This window comes from Lissotriton vulgaris, chromosome 1_1 (genome assembly GCF_964263255.1).
Source record: "Lissotriton vulgaris chromosome 1_1, aLisVul1.2, whole genome shotgun sequence".
Lineage (NCBI taxonomy): Eukaryota > Metazoa > Chordata > Amphibia > Caudata > Salamandridae > Lissotriton > Lissotriton vulgaris.
In genome coordinates this window covers 104,516,871-104,538,170 of record NC_141685.1, presented here as the reverse complement: position 1 = coordinate 104,538,170, position 21,300 = coordinate 104,516,871, and the positions used below count along the sequence as shown (strand labels likewise).

At 44.6% G+C, this 21,300-nt stretch overlaps 1 long non-coding RNA gene across 1 annotated transcript; it reads left to right on the top strand.

Moving 5' to 3' along the window:
* Positions 1-309: 309 nt before the first annotated feature.
* Positions 310-21,024, top strand: LOC147737610 (uncharacterized). Its single transcript, XR_015300111.1, has 3 exons — positions 310-363; positions 2,214-2,332; positions 20,378-21,024. It is a non-coding gene; the product is annotated as an uncharacterized LOC147737610 (long non-coding RNA).
* Positions 21,025-21,300: the final 276 nt, after the last annotated feature.

Below are 21,300 nucleotides of genomic sequence, written 5' to 3'. Positions count from 1 at the left end.
AGGTAGTCAGGAAAGTGTGACAAATATATTGCAGCTCTGTGCATTTTGACAGCCACAAGCAAATTTTAAAACAGAGTGGATGTATGTAGCAGAGATGAGTCTGTTCACCCAATGTGAGTGGTGATATCCGCATTGCTGGTCTGCCTGAAGTTATGATGCTGCTAACAGTAGCATGTCTGCTAAAAGCGATGACGTGACTGTGGGAACTATATAGCCAAATAAAAGAAAGTTATTTTCCGACATCGCAGTCTTCGTGACTGAGAGCAGTAACACTGAAGACTCTGAGACTCATAGCAGTAATTTCTCCTTTCAGAGCGTTATTGCTGCAGATGGAGTGAAGCCAGAAGCAAGCACATTACTAAGGTACCAACAAAGTTTAATATTGCTCATTCGTATTAACTGTTTCTCTTTTGAAGCATTTGGAAATGCATTTTCTAATTTTGTTGCTTTTTGGTTCGTTTTTTATTGTATGCTGTTATCTTCGGTATAAAGGGAAAGATGTTGTAGTGTGTGACCATAATGCTGCAGTTTGCATTTCATTAACATCATTTTTCTATCCTGGAGAATCTCCAGGGTGTAGGAGGTTTACCGTTCCAGAGTTCTTTCTTCAGCTTCTGGGCTGTTGTCGCTCTGTGGCGATCTGTGGTCCTGTTTCTCTGCTCTTCTTGTAGTAGCTCCTATCAGAGCTTCATCCTCCCGCCAACGATAATAAGATGCCAGGCATCACCCAGCACACAACACAGCCTATCATGGGCTACGTCTAGCTGCTCGGCGCAGTTAGAGCAAGGATAACGTTCTCCGGACCCATCAGGCTGTAAATGTAACCTAAGGGCTTAAGATAAAATGTAGAGCTTACCTCCTTCCTGAGTTGCTCCAGACTGCTGTGTGCAGACCCGATAGCTGGCAGCGCCCTGGAGTATGTATGTATAAATCAGATTATGATGGAAGTAACCTGCAATATAGTGGCAGGCAGCACCCTGCCATAGAGTAGGATTTCTCATAGTATTTTATTTCCTGACACATTAATGGAGATTGTCTTTTAGCAGGCAGAAGAACAACACTTGACCATACATTTCCTGGCACCGTCTTTAAAATGACGTACACATTAGGAATGGCACTGTGTTCTGCTGGAATAATATCAGTTATCTTGCACTCTATGTTGTTGCATGGATTTTTGGTTGCAATGCATTCCATGTTTCATTCAAACGTGCTTTCTACAGGGTGCATTCATGATTTGCTGCTGTAGAGAAATAATGCTCCTGTGTACTGTGGCAGACTCAGAAATATTGAAAAACTTCATGATTTCTCTTTCAGCACTTCAAAGTAAAACCTTTCAATTTTTGACTCAATCATTTGGCAGAAACATAACTTAGTACCATTAAAATAGTTGTGTTGAGGAACATTCATGTGGGGTTAGGACTGGCCCGACCGGAGTGCTTGCTGACTTGGAGGAGTATGGAGTTGACCACCTTGCCTGGTCTGGAGTGGAACCAAGCCAGCAATGCTTTGCTGCAGGCTCATTTGCCCTGATAGCTGGTCAACAGTTTGAGGAGGAGGAGAAGGTGAAGAGCTGGCTAAGTGTGCCATGAGGCTGGCAGTTCAGTACATCCCTGAGAAGTGAGCTTTGAGTCATGTAGTGTTCCTCTTATACCACGTGCAATTCATCCTCTCCGAAGCCTCTAGAATTCCTGGGTGTGAAGGGCGGCTGATTCTGATTGGGTGCTTGATAGTTTTCCAGAAACTCATGTTCTTGATTGTTCATGTTTGTCAGTAGTTAATGAAACACGCCCAAGGGTTTTATCTCTTCAGTTGACAGAAGCTACAATAAAAGTTTCTTTGTCGTTGCAAAAAAATATGAATGGCCAACGAGCCTCTGTAGGTCAAAGAATGGAAGGGCTGGTGAACTGTCATTCATCTCACTGCTAAACAGGGCAGTGTCATGCTTCATCCTCCGTCAGGCCTCTGATTTTAACTAACATCGCTTAGATCACTGGGACTTTAGAACCCATCCTTTTAATGAGAAAAACAAAACTACAAAACTACAAGTCCCGTAACCAATAGTGGTGGAAGGTGTCACGCATGACCTGGGGCAACATCCGATTCAGCACATCCAGTTCCATTTTTTAAGTATTTCATACAATATTGAATTTATAACCTTTGTATTTTATGGTCATGAGTTACCAGAATACTAAAAAGGTATCTTTTATTTTCAGGATCAATTAAGTGATGGTCACCAGCTTGGAAGCTCAGTTAATTCTTCAGTATTTGTCATTGATCTCCATGTGTGGCGGATTTGGGTCTGCCCCTGCATCATTCCCGATAACTTGCACAGGTAAGGAGCTTGTCGCAGCAACATGATAACCCCATACTCGTCTGTAAGAAGTGCGCTCTGAGGCAGGAATCCGATCATTTTTGTGAAACCAGGAACGGCCAATATCTGCTACGTACATTTGTTAAAATATAACAGTCAAATCTCAGTATACTGTTCCAGAGGTTGAGTCCCAGTGACTTTATCTGTAACTGAATGCAGACACCCTAGGAAGCATGTGCTTTTAAGGCAAGTAGCGTTCACTCACCTGAAGGTGACATGCGTCATCACTGGGCTATACTCCTACAGTGCATCACCACCCCCTTTTGTACCGCGTTTGGCCGCCATAAGTGTGGCAGGGTATGCTCAGACGTGAGTCCCTTGCTCACTTTGCCACTGGATTCAAGCAAGCCGGGCTGAAGACGGCTGGAATGCCAGAAACCGGTCCTCGGAAGCTTGTTTCCGGTCCAGGGAAGACATGGCTTGGCAGTTCGGGCTGGACTGTTCCCATGAAGCACAGGGTGAGACTGATTTGCATATGGCCATGTCTGAACTGGGGTGGCAGAGTGGGCTAAAGAACGTGATGGATTAAACCCAGATCTTTTGACTGGGTGTGAGTGTTTGATTGACTGAGATGCTCCGTCCATCACCACCCCCTTTTGTACCGCTTTTGGCCGCCATAAGTGTGGCAGGGTATGCTCAGACGCGAGTCCCTTGCTCACTTTGCCACTGGATTCAAGCAAGCCGGCTGAAGACGGCTGGAATTCCAGAAACCAGTCCTCGGAAGCTTGTTTCCGGTCCAGGGAAGACATGGCTTGGCAGTTCGGGATGGACTGTTCCCATGAGGCACAGAGTCAGATTGATTTGCATATGGCCATGTCTGAACTGGGGTGGCAGAGTGGGCTAAAGAATGGTGATGGATTAAACCCAGATCTTTTGACTGGGTGTGAGTGTTTGATTGACTCAGATGCTCCGTCCATCACCACCCCCTTTTGTACCACAGTGCCTGGCAGGCACCACAAGAGGGCACTTTGTTGCAGATCTTTTATTAAGTACGCCGGATGAGCATAGTAGGACAGAGGATGTTGTGTCATAAGATGTGAGATAGGTGAAAGCCTGAATATAAGATCAACCATCAACCAGTTGCCACAATATAGTTAATGTGATCTTCCTGGTCCATGTTGAGATTAAAAACAGTGACAGAGAAATTGAATAACTAATGGCCCCTATCTCTGTGTGAAAGTATCGAACACCTATGGACCTGCTGGTAAGCTGGGGTCTATACTTCAGGTCAACTTTTTTTATGCCGTGTGTAGTCACGGAGCAATCTGTTGGCATTTCATCAGAACCAAATATGGGAAAATTGGTAAATGTGACCTAATCTTCTCCATAGCGTGAGGAGCTCTGTAACTCAAAGCCCTGCACCGTGCATAGGTGATGAGGTGCCTAGTACCATCTTACTACCACAGGTGAGTGCTGTCTAACAGAGTGCACTAGATACGGTAACCCTCATAAAATTCAGGGCATACTGACTTATCCAATAGCGAGGACGCCGCATCAGAGGGCAACTGGTTTGAAAAGCACATGCTTCCTAGGGTGCCTGCGTTCAGTTAGAGATAATGTCTGTGGGACTGAACCTCCAGAACAGTATACTGTGAGTTGATTTATATGAAGAATGTGTATTCTGGACTGTCATTTTCCGCGTCATCTCTTATGATATGTAAAATAAAACACAACACACCGGGAGGCCAACACATCTATCATACATTAAATGCAAAAATAGCAAAAGGCCAAGCAAATTAACAAGTGACAATTGTCTTTGCAATGGACGAGAGCATCCACACTAAAGCAAGTTGGAGTATATAATGCTAAAGCTACACAATGTATTTGTATGCACTTCTCTCCTAATACAAGTCAATGAAACCTGAACACGTGATAGAAACAGTTACTGAACAAAACTAATGAGTAGGAGGCAGGATCTTCCTTCGAGGGGAATGTGAGGAGTCCGTGAGGTGCAGATCAAAGATACAGACAACCTGCAGAATTCACTGTTTCTGGAAATAACACTTCTGTTTGTCAATATTCAATTTACGACAAGGTGCAGGAAAGTGTGCAGATGGACATCACTAAATAAAATGGTTCTGGGCCCTAATAGAATCATGTATCTTTGCAGGCATATTAAGGCGAACAGACACATCAAATTAATATAAGAATATTGTAATTTGGTAATGTAATATATCAATGCACGTTGTGGCATTCATGTGTAACCAATTATCGGTATTAAAGAAACCAGTATATCCTGTTATGCCTTCTCAATTCCTTCTTCCTAGAGGCCACCACTGCTGCTATCCAGCTGTATTCAGCAGTGCCTCCTGTGACCTGGAATCCTGCATTTAATCAATACCAAAGGTCGTCAATGCTTCTAGCCAATTCCGGTCACTGGTGCCACTCGCACCACACCACCCTTGGGCCTGTTATTCTTTTAGCCGGCTCCAGTCATTAGTGGCCCCTCGGGCCTGTATTTAAGCCTACTAGCCAGCTCCTGTTAGTACTGGCCCCTGGGACCTGTTATCATTCTAGCCAACTTGAGTCATTAGTAGCACCTTGGGACTAGTGATCATACTAACCAGCTTCAGTCAGTACTGGCTCCCTGAGACCTATTATCCTGCTAAGTAACTCCAGTCAGTAGTGACCCCTGTACCTTAAATCCTGCAAATATTCAAAACCAGAGGTTAACTCTACTGCCAACCAGTTCCAGTCAATATTGACATGTATTGTTACCCTGCTTGTCATGAATACCAGAGGCTAGCGTTGTTGCTAGCCCGCTCCAGTCACCAGTGGCCCGTCACATATTATCCTCAATAGGATCAATGCCCAAGGCCTGTGTAGCTGCTAACCTGCCCTAGTCAATAGGGAGATTTTAACTATCACCTAGAACTGTTAGACAACCTAGACTCCTCCAAACTACTAGACACCCTGGAGGCGTACGGGTTTAGTCAAATAGTCACAAGATCGACTCACAAGGCAGGCCATACTTTAGATGGCATTTTCACCAACAATCCCGACCTTAAGTTCCGAGACATAAGGCCTTTGACTTGGACGGATCACAAGGCTATCTATTTTACTCTCAGAACCACAAATCCGGGCCGAGATTCTGTGACGAACCCTGGTAAAATCAAGGTTCGAGGTTGGAAAAAGGTGCAGGGCAGTGTTTTTGAGACCGCTCTGAATATGGGCCCTGACCTACCCATATCTGATATTGACGCCGCGGCCTCTGCATTCAACGAATGGATTGATAGGGCAGCTAAACAGGTAGCCCCTGTGAAAGAGATAGCCTTAAGGAAGCCAAGGATATCTTCTCCTTGGTATAGTCCTCAGCTTAAGGCTCTAAAGGTTGAATGTAGAAGAGCGGAAAGCCGGAGGAGACAAGATTATAGTGAGAGTAGCAAAATAATGTACAATCTTGCATTGCAGAAATATAAAAATGAGATCATCTCTGCAAAAGAGTATTATTTTTCCACCAAAATTAGAAATGCTGCCGATTGTATAAAGAACTTTTTTAAGTAGTTATCTCTTTGGCAAAACCTCAGCAGAACAATGCTTTTAAGGCTGATCAGGAGATATGTAACAATCTGGCCCTTTTCTTTCAAAATACAGTACAGATGATATATGATGATCTTCTACAAGCTCAGGGACTCCAGTATACTATCATACGCAGTGCAGAGGATGCCTGGCCGGCGACGCAATGTAAACTCTCCTGTTTCCCTGAACTGGTAAACAAGGAGGTGCAAGAGCTGCTCCTCTCTATAAAATCAGGTTCTCCAAGTGACCCTTGCCCCCCTGCCATCATGCATCTAGCCCCTAAGAAGATTTGCAAAAAGTTGACGCCCCTTATCAACCAAGCACTGACAACGGGATTATATCCGGCTCGGTGGAAACAAGCGGCCATTAGGCCCTTACTAAAAAAAAACAACCTAAACCCAGAGGTTTTAAAGAACTACCGCCTGATTGCAGGATTACCGATGGTGGCGAAGGTCATTGAGAAATCAATGAACAAAGTGCTGGGTGATTATTTAAATGCTAACAAGCTATTAGACCAAACTCAACATGGTTTTCGCGCCTGCCATTCCACTGAATCGGCTCTGATTGTTGCAACTGAGAAAATTAGACGGGTGGTCGACGAAGGGGGTAGAGCAGCCCTCATACTCCTAGGCCTATCGGCTGCATTTGACACCGTGAATCACACGGTGTTAGTGCAACAGCTGAAGGATCTGGGGGTTGCGGACACTGCCCTTTCCCTGCTCACCTCCTTCTTGGAGGGTAGAGAGCAAAGGCTGGTTTGGGATGGACTGGAGTCCAAGAGTTTCCATCTTCCTTGGGGTGTCCCACAGGGATCATCCCTATCCCCCACACTTTTCAACATATATGTCACCCCGTTAGCAAGGCCCATCAAAAGACATGGTTTCGTGTTGGTATCCTACGCTGATGACTCACAGCTGGTTATCTCTGTTGGTAAACAGCCTGAGGTCACCGCTGCTTAAATTCCACGCTTGCATATCTGAGATCATGGTCTGGATGAACCACAATTTTCTGAAGATCAACACAGACAAAACGGAGGTGATAGAATTTGGAGGGGGACCCCCCGTATGGAACAACTCATGGTGGCCAGTTGAGGCTGGGAAATGCCCGGTCCCGGTCTCTAAGGTTAGGAACTTGGGGGTCATTTTTGATGATAAGCTAAACCTCTCAGCTCAGGTTAATAGCCTGACATTGTCCGGTTTCTTTCTCTTAAAAACTTTAAGAAAGATTTTCCCATTCATCTCGCAGGATCTACAGAAAACGGTGATGGTGAGCCTTCTGCTCTCCAAATTAGACTACTGCAACGCCTTGTTCATGGGCATAGATAGATTGCAGATGGGAAAGCTTCAGTCACTTCAGAATGCGGCAGCCAGGTTGCTTCTGAAAATTCCGAGGGGCTGCCCCACCTCTTCAGGTATTAAATCACTGCATTGGTTACCAGTACAGCAACGGGTTGATTTCAAGGCCTTGTGCCTGGTTCATAAGGCTCTTTAGGAGGGGGTGCCGATGAAGTTTCCAAGCTATTTACGCCTTATGCTCCCCCTCGCCTTCTGAGATCCACCAATTTAGGACTTCTTAAAACCTTCAGAGTCAAACGAGCCAGATGGGGAGGTAGGACACTATCCAACAGAGCGCCACACCTGTGGAATAGACTACCTCTGGACATGAGATTTCAACCAAACACAAGGCTGTTTAGGAAGAGTCTGAAGACGCTGCTCTTTGTAACTTAGGCTGGCTCAGGTTGTAGCTTTCAGGATTATGGATTCTCACACATTAGCGCCAAGACGCCACAGCAATCGAGCGCTTTATAAACATTAAAAATAGAAATAGAATAGTGACCTCCCAGACCTGTTATTCTGCATATAATCAGCAAGGCTTCTGCACTAATAACACTCACCTCCACATCTTTATGGCATATTGAAATGTAATTTATTTACATCATACAGTAGGTACCGCACTTATTTCACACGATCCCAAAAACAAAGAAAATCAAAATTTGCCTATCCGTTCAGCATTCCACCTTGTCAAAAATGACCAAATCACACCAAGCACTATATCTTGCCATATCACATGGCACACTCAGCCACATGACAAGATACCACGGCAGGGATTTGGGGCCATTAATCCTCTGTTTGAGGCTTGTGTGCTGTAGCTGCACATGCTTTACATACTCCTGCCATCTTGTGTTGGGTCTGGATGTTTGCAAGTTGTTTTTCTTTGAAGAAGTCTTTCCAGTCACGAGGTAAGGTGACTCCACCTTTCGGTGATAGTGTGCATGGGCATCAACTCCATTGTTAGATTGTTTTTTACCCCAAACAGGTTCAGGTGTGTATGGCTGGGCTCCGAAACCGCTCTTTGGGTTCCCCGCAGTCCACTCTACCCTCAACGGTATTGTTTCAGTCCGCGTTTCAAATAGATCGACAAACTCTCCATTTTCAATGGAAAACCTCGTGGGCAACCGTCGGGCCAGCCATCTGCAAATGGAATGGACTCCATTCTATTTCTGTCCTGGGTGCCACGCCAAGTACCCTCGCACCGACGTACATCAAGTTTTTAACCTGTGCCTCTCTCCAGAGCACAAGGAGGAAGCCTGCGTCGCTTCTAAGCCGTTTCGGTCCAAGAGGACTCTACCCGATCATCAGGCTCGATGACGAGAGAGGCAGCGTCAAAGCATTCAACACACTCTGGATATCTTTGGGAAAGAATCTGAATAAGACGAGATAGAAGCGTCTGCCATAGAAGAAGAGGCCCATCTCTATGCCAGAGCGCAATCATTGGGGCAATCTGGGGCAGCCATGTGATTGCAATTCTACATAATGCCAGGACCATAGGCGACTGATGAAATGTATAGGTTATCTTGTGCCATTCTGGCATCTAAAGAGGCCTAATAAACAGTATTTGGGTGTCAGCTCAATACTTAGTTATGTGGCATGAACCATTTCTTCGACAGCTAGTTGCCAGAAGGAGTGTATTTCATCGCCGGACCATGGTTAATGTAAGAAATCAGACCCCACAGTGTTGCAGCGCAAGCATATATCTGGGCAAGACCCGACCATTCGATGAAGATGTTGTGGCGTTAAGTAGGTTCTATGCAGAAAATTATAATGTATCAGTCGAAAATGGGCATTACTAGAAACCATGCGTATTAGTTCATAGGCCCGCTGCCAGTCTTGATCTTCCATTGGAATGTAAGGCCCGTGTGTAGTGCCTACTGTACTTGATCACATTGTTCTGTAAAGATGCATAATTAGGTGTCTACACGCACCATAGGTTAGCAGTATCTCAAGGGTTTGAGTATGCGGCGGAGCTGTCGGATAGCATGGCCAGGTGTGCTTAGTTGTGTCTGCCAAGCACCACATGTTGTAAAAATTACCCCTGGCTTAGACCAAACTCTTTGCGGGCATGTTTAAAGGGGATAAGTCTCATCTGGGTACAATTCACCCTATTGCTCGCAGCCCCCTCCCTCCATGCCTGGAAGGACATACTGAGTGCTATCTGCCTGATTGGTTTTAATATCCAGATTGGGAGCTCCCTATGGAATGGTGCGCATTTAAGTACTCTCACTACAAACCATTGCCATACTCTGGCCGTCTGTCGCACAATATATGGAGTATCTCTCGGTGTTCCCGATTCCATCCATTAACAGCTCTGGAAGACAACCAGCGTCCACCATTCCCGCCAAGAGCCGCATTTCCCAACTAGGGCCTGTGTAGAGCCATCGAGCTGCGTGTTGCAATTGAACGGCATAATATTAGGGGTCCAAATATGGGACCTCCAATCCCCCGCTGCATAAGTCCTGGTCAGTGTGGCCAAAGCCACTCTGCTATGTGTAATGGCCGTGTTGAAAGATTTAACAAGACCATGAAGGGCATGATCGGTGGATTTCCTGAAAAACTCAAAAGAAGGTGGGATGTCTTACTTCCATGCCCGCTTTTTGCCTATTGGGAAGGGCCACAGAAAGGAGAGGGGTCCTCCTTATTTTAGCTTCTATTTGGGTTTCCTGTTGGGACCACTGTGCCTTGTGAAGGAGGGATTGGAGAAACCTCTTGTTGAACCTTAGCAGATATAGTGGACTAAGTGCTTGGCTTTTGCTCCAGGATGTATAATTACATAGAAATAGCAAGCAAAAACATTGCGGCCAGCCTAGAGCTCCAGAAGCTCTGGTAATGCCAAAAGGCTGCTATGGTTGAGTTCCAGCCAGGGCAGATGGTGTGGGTTTTGGGTCCTGTGGCTCCTAGGACTCTGCTAGGTAAGTGGATTGGAACCTACCTTATCCTAGAAAGAAAAGGGGCGGTCACCTACCTGGTAGGCCCTGGCTCTGACAGGAACCATAAGAGGTCGTCCATCTCAACCGCCTTACACCCTACTATGGCATGGCAGATGTGACCATGCTCATGGTTCCAGATGAGGATCGGGAAGCAAAGAGTGAACCTGCCCCTGACCTGTCCGACAATCCAAAAGATGGGTCAGTGGAAGGTGCGGTCTTGTCAGACATCCTACCTGCCCATCAGGAGGCTGATTGCAGACAAGTCCTAAATCACTTTCCCGAGCTCTTCTTTTTGACCTCTCGCCGGATTAGCTGGTGTATCCATGATGTAGATGCTGATGAAAGCCTACCGGTCGAGAATAAAACATACAGGCAGACTGAACATGTGAAAGAGAGCATCAAAGCTGAAGTGAGCATGATGCTGGAATTGGGAGTTCTAAAGCCTTCTGAGAGCCCCTGGACCTGCCCAGTTGTCTTAATCTCCAAGCCTCATAGCCAGGATGGTAAGAAAGAAATGAGGTTTAGGACCATTGGGGCGTGAATTCTGTGACCAAAAGCGATGCATACCAAATTCCATGGGCAGATGAACTTATTGACAGGTTGGGAGCAGCCAAGTATCTGAGTATGTTTGATCTCACTTCAGAGTACTGGCAGATAGGTCTGACGACTCCAGGAGCAAAAGAAATATCTGCATTTTCAACCCCAGATGGGTCTTATCAGTTCACTGTAATGCCCTTTGGTTTGAAAAATGCACCTGCCACTCTTCAAAGGTTGGTGAACTAAGCCCTTGCTGGATTGGAATCCTTGAGTGTAGCCTTTCAACACAATAGTGCTGTCTTTAGCTCCACCTGGCAGGATCACCTGATCCACCTTAGGAAAGTACTGTGGGCTCTGAGAAGTGCAGGCCTCGTTATCAAGGCATGCAAGTGCCAGATAGGGCCGGGAAAGGTTGCATACTTGGGTCACCTTGTTAGTGGAGGCCAGGTTCAACCCTAACAACCCAAGATCTAGACCATTCTGGACTGGGTGGCTCCAACTACCCAGACTCAAGTGAGGGCCTTCCTTGGCTTCCCTGGTACTATAGGAGGTTTATGAGGGATTATGGCACCATTGTGGCACCCCTCACAGAACTAACTTCCAAAAGAATGCCGACAAATAGTGAACTTGACTGTGAGCTGTCTAAAGGCTTTTGACACGCTGAAGGAAGCGATGTGCTCTGCAGCTATTCTGAAAGCTGCAGATTATGTCAAGCAATTCATTGTGCAGACCGATGCCTCAGAACATGGTGTAGGAGCAGTGCTATCCCAAAAACATGCCCAAGGTCAAGATCAGCCACTGGCTTTCATCAATAGAAGGCTAATCCCCAGGGAACGGCGTTGAAGTGCCATTTAGATGGACGCCTTTGCTGTGGTTTGGTCCCTTGAGAAGTTTAGGTCAAACCTGTTTGGCTCTCACTCCCTAGTTCAAACCGACCACAGGCCTCTCCGATGGTTAATGCAAATGAAAGGTGAAAATCCCAAATGACTAAAGTAGTCCATCTCCCTACAGGGAATAGACTTTGAAGTGAAACAGAGACCTTGGATTGCCAATGCAGATGGACTTTCCAGGTTGTCCCATTTAGACGATGTTAAATGCTATGTTATGTTAAAAATACTTATAAAGCGTGCGTACACCACAAGGTTTCAGGGCGCTGCGGACAAGGGAGTCCTGCCGCTAAGTGATTCATTCATAAGTCTGGCGAAAGAGCCAGGTCTTTAAGAGTTTCCAAAATTGAGAATATGATATCATCGAGCTAATGTCCTGAGGGAGAGAATTCCAAAAGTTAGGGGCCAGGAACGCAAATCTTAGTTCCCCCAATTTCTAGCGGTTAAAGGATGGAGTAGCTAGGGGATTCAAATGGGAAGACCTAAGATCCTGAATGTGGATATATCTCTAGACCCGAGTAAATACAGACACTGGGCAGTTGCCATGGAGAGCTTTAAAGAGGAGGCATCCCAACTTGAATGCACTGAGTTCGACTACCAGAAGCCAATGTAACTTTTTCATAAGAGGGGTGACATACTGCATTCTTGGCTGGCAATAGATTAATATAGCAGCCTGGTTTGCCACTAGTTGCAGTCTTTTAGATTGATATGCCGGAATGCCAAACTAAAGAGTTAGTGTAGTCAATGTGAGAGATGACTAAGGCTAAAGCAACTTGGGTAAGAGCTTCAGTAGTGAGAAATCTGCTGTTCCCCAGTAATGGGGAATCTTTCATAGATTCACATGCTTGAATCATTCCCCGTCATCGAAGTGGGGTTCTCACGGTACATAGAATAGCAATAGCATAGCAAAAGCATAGTTAAAAGAGCAATAGGAAGTATTGTAACATGGACGTTTACAGGAAAACACTTGTCACTTTAATAACTTGTCCAAGTCATTAGATATGGTCCAAACTCCAGCCAATCAGGCGACAGCACCCTCTGGAACCTTCTCCTCTGAGGCTCGGGCTCTCAGATTTTCTACTGCACGTCGTGTGAAGGGAGTCTCCCTGAGCTCTGCTCAGTACCTCTACCTTTTCTCTTCAGAAACTCTTCAGAATATCTTCACTGCTTTGTCTACTACAAAGAGGTCACTCATCAGATACTATGAGTCTTGTGGGAAACTCCGGCTTCATTCCGAAGACCCCCACAAAAATTTGTATCTACTGCCTCCACCCTGAAAGTCAGGTGAGAGATTGTAAAATCTACAGGACTTTCCCTCAAAAGACTTTAAGAGACAGAGAGGGACGTCTACCTCTGTGGTTACAGAAACTCACGACCAAGGATAATCCCTTAGCAGATGTTGAGAGTGATTCCGCTCTCAGGACTGTCATCTCTAAGAAGAGGGTTAGTGAGGCGGAGATGGTATCTACTAAGGTGCTCAAGAAAGACCACACCTCTACTCATGAAGGTCAGACTTCTTCCTCAAAAAGGGCTCCTGCTCCTTCTAAGGGACTACCTGTGCCCTCTATGCCTCCGAGATCTGTCTCTAAGTCTCAGGCATCTAAGTCTCTTCCTGAGACAAATTTGCCTAAAAAAATGGGTCCCTTGTCGACGAAGACTTCCGTCGCCACTGCTACAACGACTACTTCCACCTTCTCTTCTCCTCAACCTACAATGATTATGTCATCAGAGTCCTCTCCATTGACGTTTGTCATGGTGTCGGTGAAGCATCGCTCGCCTGCCACCTCCCTCACTTCGTCGTCGATGAAAAAGAGGACTGTCTCCGGTCGGTCATCGACAGATGCCTCTTCGCCGGCGAGACGGTCGATGTCTCTCAAGGCTCTACCTGCTTCGTCGACGGATGCCTCGATGTCGAAAGTTGCCTCGTCATTGACGGGTGCTTCGTCGACGATTGCTTCATCGGCGGTTGGCTTGTCGGCGGTTGCCTCGTCGATGGTTGCCTCGTCGACAGCACAGAAGCCTTTCCTTACGGAACTTCAACCACGCTCTTCGTCGTTGACCGCTAAGTCGGTGGCGGCATCCTTGGTTCCACCTTCAGCTTTGATGTGTCTAGTCCTCTTGAAATCTTCAACAAAACTTTTGCCGCCTTCAGGAATGACGGATGTTTCCCTACTTCAACGTAGGAACTCTTCTTTGGGTCTATTGCCAACTCAACCATCACCAAATCTTCCTGTGTAGCTTTTGACTATGACGCTAATGAGGAGGATTTGGAAGAGGATGACCGGTTCCGTACTGCTCGTACTCCTTCCGAGCTTCTCATCAAATGCCAAGATATTGATGATGACCAAGGATATGATTATTACCCTGAGCCTAATACTCAACCACCACTTGAGTATCCAGCTGTGCAGATGCCCATGTCTCTTATCTCTAATTTGCAACATATGCTTGATTACTACTACTGTTGATTTCCTCCCTCGGAGTCGGCCTCATCTGTCCCACAGATGCCTCTTCCTCTGCCTTCATCGATCATCGGGCCGACCCCTCCGGTGGCATCAATGTCTCATCACCCGGAGGACGCACACACAACTGACGACGACAGAGAAGGGGAGTGGGTGATAGATCCCTCCTTACTGAGGAGGACAATTATCAAATTCATACTCCGTCACCTTCCACTCCAATTCCTGTTGAATCTCCGCCAGCTGACACAGGTGGGTTTCATGTTCTCATGGACAGGCCGGCCAAGAGATTACAACTTCTTATAGTCACGAAGGACGACGACTGTTTCTTGCATGATTTCAAAGACCAGCCACGGAAACAGGTCTGGGCTATCCCAATCATTGACTTCATCTGGCAGGACGGTTTGAAGGTCCACCCCTCTCTCTTCTGAATGAGTCCCTATTTTAGGGTTGTGTCCCTAAGGCCTTTAAAGAGGCAATTGTGGTTCCCCTTCTGAAGAAATCAGGGGCAGACGCCCAGATCCTGTTGAATAACTGCCCAATCTCCTTGCTCCCGTACCTGGTAAAGGTACTGGAGGCTCATGTGGTGAAGTGCCTGTCCAATTTTATTGAACAGTCCAACTATCTCGACTCACACTATGCTGGGTTTCGGCCTACCCACTCAACGGAGACTGTAATACTGGCGGTATTGGACTCCCTGCGAGAGAAGGCTGTCATGGATACTCCTCAGGCTCTGGTGCTGTTGGATGTCTCTGTCGCTGTTGACATGGTCGACCATGGGATCTTGGTGGACCGTGTCATGGAGGCCGGCATTCAAGGCTCAGCCCTTGGCAGGATTAGCTCCTTTCTAGAGGATCGCTCCCAATCAGTCTAGAGCGAGCGTCCACCATGAACTGACCTCGTCTGGATTCCTCAATGTTACCTCCAGCCTCTGCAAGGAGACCCTCTCAACCGTGACCTGCTCTGTCAGGTCTTGGTCTAGTGCGTCTCGGTCCTCATTCGTTAGCATTGGCAGGGTCAGGTCTTTCAGGAAGATTCTCCCAGTATTTCTGTCTCCTTGTTGTCAGTGTCCTCAAGGATCCAGTTCCGTCCTTTGTCTTGTCTCTCTAGCCATGTAAGCAACTCATTGGCTTTATCACCGACATCATAGAGACAATGCTGGGTAGCCAGCGCATGAGTGCACGCTATTTTCCATTAGTGCTCTTAATGTGTGCTGCATCAGTTGATGGTGTAATGGGAGAGAAACTGATTCCCCACTTGCCAAGCGTGCCTCCAGGAAAGCACATTCCCTGCCTTGAATTCACCCTATAGCACGCAAGCTGATTCAACAGGCCGCCGTTCTCCTTAAAATAGAGATCTGCTCCATCTCTCATACAAGCTTTGAACGTCTTGTCTTATAAATATCACGGATAAACCCTTGGGGGTAGCATGAAGTCCACAACCGGACCATCGAGTTGCACCTCCACCAGCGAATCGTCTGAGATTCCCCCTGCTATGTGTGTAGTGGCACTAAAATCATCTTTATGGACAGTCTGGGTGAAAAGATAGTGCAGGCATGCCAGACTATCATGTGCTGCAGACAGGTGCGTCCGGTACTGATACTCCTAAATGCCCCTAGAGGGGAAGAGGGTATCATGAGTATAGTATAGGTGCAGTTCTGTCACTCCAGTCACCCCAATGCTTGTACAGGATGATAATCTATTCTAGACGTATGATCCCCTGCTTGAAAAGTCCATGCTGGTGGCAAATATTGAGGAAATCGCCCATTTAGCACTCTTAGACCTACGGTTTCTAATTCTAATTATGGTTATTTCTAATTCTTTTACAAGAGTCTTGCCAATGTTTTCATTCTTTTGTTCCCTCATGCCCATTGTTGATGAAAGACTTGGAATTGACCATAAGTAATTTTGCCGTTGTATTTCAACATTTCTATCGTAAGACCATAGGATATTCATGTTATAAACACCGGTAATAATAATCTCAGGTTGGGTGCCATTGTCCAGTTGCTGCAATATCATAATTATCAAATTTATCAAATTGGTCGCCATTGTTCTTCGTAATTATATACGTTGATTACTACAAGAGATTTAATTATAATTTTTTTCTTGTATCGTATTTTGACAATTAGATAATCCTTTTGACTTGGGACGTCCATTTCACTTTCCATTTTTAGCTCAGTTGATATAAAAATAGCCAAACCCCCAAAAGGTCTGCCATAGTTACTTGTTCTCTTAGCTCATAAGTAATAACCCTATACCCTTCCAATCTAAAAAGAACTAAAGCCCAAGTCTCTTGTAAATAAATGATTTGAAAACAGCACAGAGTAGCTAGTTCGTTATTCTGAATCTTTGCTGGAACCCCATTTATATTCCACAAACATAATCTGACCCTTTCATTCATAATTGTTGGTCCCCTTAAAAAAACTTCAGATTGTAGATATCAATCCTGCCTGACATTATGGAGGGCTACTGATAGCCAACCAAATTTGACAGTGTCAAATAATAGGTCTCCTAGTTTTACGTCTAATGATTTTAAAAGATGCCCGTTGGTCATACCTATGGGGTTTTTAATATTGAATATTTCTTATTATTCTTGGTTCTCATTTGGTTATGATTTTGTAATTTTGATGAAACAAAAGGGCTAGGATAGGAAGGTTGCAGGGGAGTTGTTATTTTTATTCCCCAGTCCTGAAAGAGATTATGTTCTTGCATAATAAGGTTGGCGGCAGTAGATGATGTCTAAGTTACTAATGTCGATTCGCGATTATTATTCTTGATTGTGAGGAATTCAATTGATTCTATGTCGGTACAATTAATTTTCTTTAATGAGGGTACTGCATTACACAATTTATTTTAATATGTTCCCACGAGTCAAGATATCATTATTACTCCTAGATTTATATTCCGGCGTAATAATTACCTGCACCACTCCTTCTTTTTGATCTGGGTTATTTTATTTAATTTGTTGCAGGCTATTTTCACCTTGAGCATGCTCAGTTAACCTTCCATTATGATTACTAACAGTTTGAGACCATGATTGTCGATGTTTATGTAACTGCTTCGTTTCGGTTCCCAGATCTTGTGGTAATTTAATATCCTTCCAGGTTTTTAACAAATCTCTATTTGTTTCATCCCTTCTGATACTCTCCCTCTTTGCTCTATTTGTTTCCAATTGCGGTGGCTTATTTTCCACCTGTTTATTAATTTCCTCCACTTGCAACATTTCTAAGGACTGAATTTTCCCATTCTCTATCATTTTTATACTATCAGCTTGATTGTTTAGGCATTTATTTTTCATAACTAAAAGGGTTTTGTTGGAGACATTTGTTTACCCTCACCTTCACTATATGATATTTGGTCATGGTTGTTTCCAGTGTTCAATCTTACTATATCTGATGCATTTGTATTTTTTATACTTTTAAAAACTTTATTTCTTGCTACCGTTGTTTTTTCGTTTCCCTTTTTGATAGATGAACTTCCGGAGCTGCGTCTGTCATTGTTGATTGTGTCGAGCATAGGTTTATCACTTCTTGATCTTTTGTTATATCATGTATTTTTTCTTTAACAACAACAATATTGTCTTTACATTTTATTGTATCTTTAGCGTGGCAGTCGGTCTTGATGGGTTGAATTCCCACATTAGGAAAATTCCCTTTTACATCGTCAATTATTGTTTTTAAAATATCCGGAATGGTAGCTAGTTTGTTAATTAGTGGGGCACAACTACACTCTGCATACGTAGATATTGGCTGGGATTGTGCCCTTACTATTAGATTATTTTGCGTTGTTATCTTCTGCTCAATTCTGGTAACAGAGGATGCCATAGCGCTCGAGATCTATTTGGACCTCCTTTTTGTTGGACTGATATGTTAAAGCTTCCAGAGTTAATTGCGAGGTTTTGAAGAATAAATCCCAAATTGCTCCTGCGTTCCCACTTCCTGGTGCCTGAGTACCTGGGCTATGGTGTTGCCCATTTATGAATGATAGGTCCTTATACTCCTCTTTTTGTGGTCCTTGAAAATCTTCTCCCTCTTCACAAGAATTAATGAATTGTGGACTACTATTCAAAACGTCTTTTTGATACGGAGTACTCCAGCGCTGCAGAGTTTCTGAGTTGCTGTTGTATTCGTCCTTTTCGGCTGGTCCTGTTTTTTAACTGAATTTATTTTAGACAGAGTAAGATCCGATTTCAGTGGGGGTATTGGCTTCCCTTATGATTTTCACCCCAACATTTAGTTAATTTGGAGCATCTTGCTCTTGTTGATTTATTTGGCCCAAATTAGATGGTTCCCCTATCCCGTTAGCTTTTCTGATTTTTACTTGCACTTCTATTGGCATTGGCTGCCTAGTTTGTAGTAAGTGCCGAGTATCTCCCATTGTTAGATTTGTGCATTTTGCATCCTCAAATTGTGAACGACCAGTAAGTGGAATAGTTAACATCTCTAGGTCTGTTATTTGACCCCAATGGTTGACTTGGTCCTCAGTTGAATTCGTTCGACTTCAGCTTCAGATTCAGGGTGGTCTGGTTCACTTACTCCTTGCTTAGGGGATATAATATTTGTTCTACTCAGTGCTTTAATTGGAATTTGAAGATCACATGAGTTAGTTAGCAATGTTAGCATAGCACCAGTTGGGTCTTTCATGAAATCAAACTTTGACGGCGACTTTCCCAGTATCCCAAATGTATGGACCTTAGATGATTTAAAGGACTATATGTCACCTGCCTGTTTTATTTTAAACGTATCTAGTATTAGTGTTCGTTGTATTTTTCTTTTCCTTTTGATAGGAGGGAAAGGTGGCCGCTCCTTTCCTGACCTCATAATACACCCTCTAAGGTGAAGAAGTCTTGCTTCTTTCAGAGAATCAAAGGGGCCGATGACAAGACCAAAGGGTGCTTTGATAGGACAAAAACACCACCAAATACCTCCAAGGGAAAATACCACCAAAGCACACCTCGGTACAGAATCCGCCGGTGCTGCTGGTTACTTAATTAATTAATTAATTAATTAACCGATTCATTAATATCCGGGCACCAGGTAGGGCTGTAGTCTAGGCATCCAGAGTAATTCAGGGGTCGAGGGGTGCTTCAAGAGGGTCAAAGTCTATTGTCACTTTCCCCTTTTCATAATTTCTCAGATTTTGTACTACGGACTTATTACAGACTCCAATGACTCAGCGACTTACGGACCGATCAACCTTAGCTACTCGCCACATGCCACACACCTCTTGCAACTTGTCACTCACCACTCACTGTTCATTGCTTGTTCGTTGCTATTCATCGCTGACAAGAGTACAAGGGAGAATGCTGGCATTCGTTCAGGAGCAAGAGCGGGATCCAGAGCCAGTCCCACTACAGATGGCAGATGTAGGCACTTCACTCCACTCCACCCCTCTGCTCAGCTCTGCTCAATGCTTAGTAAATACGTAAAATCAGATGGCAGGCCAAGGCTAGTCTGTGCTCCTCAGTGCTCCTCTGTTCTCCTCTGTGCCTCTGTGCCCTGCTGCAGCCGCCGCACCAGCAGCACCGCAGGCCAAGGCTCCTTTGGCCCCTGCAGCGGCCGCCGCATGAGCAGCACTAGCAGCGCCTTAGCACCGCGACGCTGGCAGTGGCCGGTCCTGCCCTCTCAGCAGATCTGTAGAACTTAAAGCGCCCGTATAACAGGACGCGGGTGAAGCGGGAGAAACTTTCGGGAGCGGGAACTGGTGACAAAAAAAACCCGGGCAGTCGTCCCAGGCTCCGCTCCGCTTGCTCGTCAACTCCTGCTCGGCTCGACCCCTCAGCTCAACTCGGTACGCTCTCCACTCAATGCCGGATCACAGGCCGTCAACGACTTTGAACACCAACACAGGGAAGAATTGTGTGTTTCCCCCAGTTAGTGACTGAAGTTTTTCTCCAATCTATAAACACAACAGCATAAGTCTTGGCTGCTTCTGCTGCACCCAGAGTCTTATGCGTCTTTGCAATCTAATTTTTCTGTCTGGAAAAAAATTGTGCAGAAAAGCACCTGTTGTCCGTGGATGAGTAATTCCCGTCCCAGAAATCTACATTACAAATTAATTAATAGTATTCTTTCTTAAATATCTGTTTGGTGCCAGTCCATATGACTTTAATATCTGCCTTTGGGATTCTATGTTACAACTCCATAGGGTACATTTATCCTTTGTGAGCTTAAGAAAATGTTGAAAATTCTACACTCCTACATCCAAGTACTCTCATGCTACCATTCTACACTCTGCTGTGTCTGAAAAACAGCTCAACATTTTCAAAATTCTGTATTGATGTGGCTTGTAAATTATATTTTTGGAAATGTACATGTATTAACTATTTAATTTTAATACTATAGGTAATTGAAATTACGGACGAAGAAAGCAAGATTTAGCACTAAGCAACTGAATGTCAGTGCCATAAGAAGGATTATTTTGAAAAACTGAAGGAAATCCAGCATTCTCTGTTTAAACAATTTCCAAAAATCTAGGTGTGGCGAGAAAAGTATAATACCTGTAAGTGAAGTCTCTCATTTTGCATTTCATTAACCCAGAGCAAAGCCGTATCTGTGCACACAGCATCAGAAATAATGTAGAAAGACCACTTCAGCATCCTCATCTGAAATATTATCAGAAAGACAAATTGCCTCAGCATGACAGAATAACGTTCATCTAAAGCATCATGTAATTCCAGAGAGGAAGCACACACTGCATAAAAGAAAGTTATAACAAAAGGTATCTTCTGCATACCATCAAAGAAAAGACGCTGAAAGAAGACTCTGAAGCTGACACGTTAACAACCGAAAGATTGGAAAATCGCCTTTGTTGTTACGCAGGTTTGAGACTATCTGCCTCTGGATAGAACACCAAGACCCGCTCTGCTCACTCTTGGGAAAACCTGAAAAATTCACCACTTTATTGTGTTCATGACCATCTCAGATTGTTTCCTTTTTATTGTGTACTGTTCTGTAATTCTATGTAAATCGCCTCAACATTATCTGTTGTGCAGGAGTGATATGTAAAACTGTTAAATATAAAAATGGATTACATGAGCACCGTTGCGCTATAGCTAATGTAAATAAATCCTCGTCTTCAGAACTACAAACCTTAACCTTACACCAAACATAGAAAGGGTAACAGGAACTGATGTTCTGTGACTGGTGAGCCACAATAGTACTGCGCACATTCTAACGGCCTCAGTTACTGCCATTACACCAGTGCAAAAAGGTACTTATCAGTTTAATCATTAAATATCAGACTAACACCTTATTACTGCATTGCT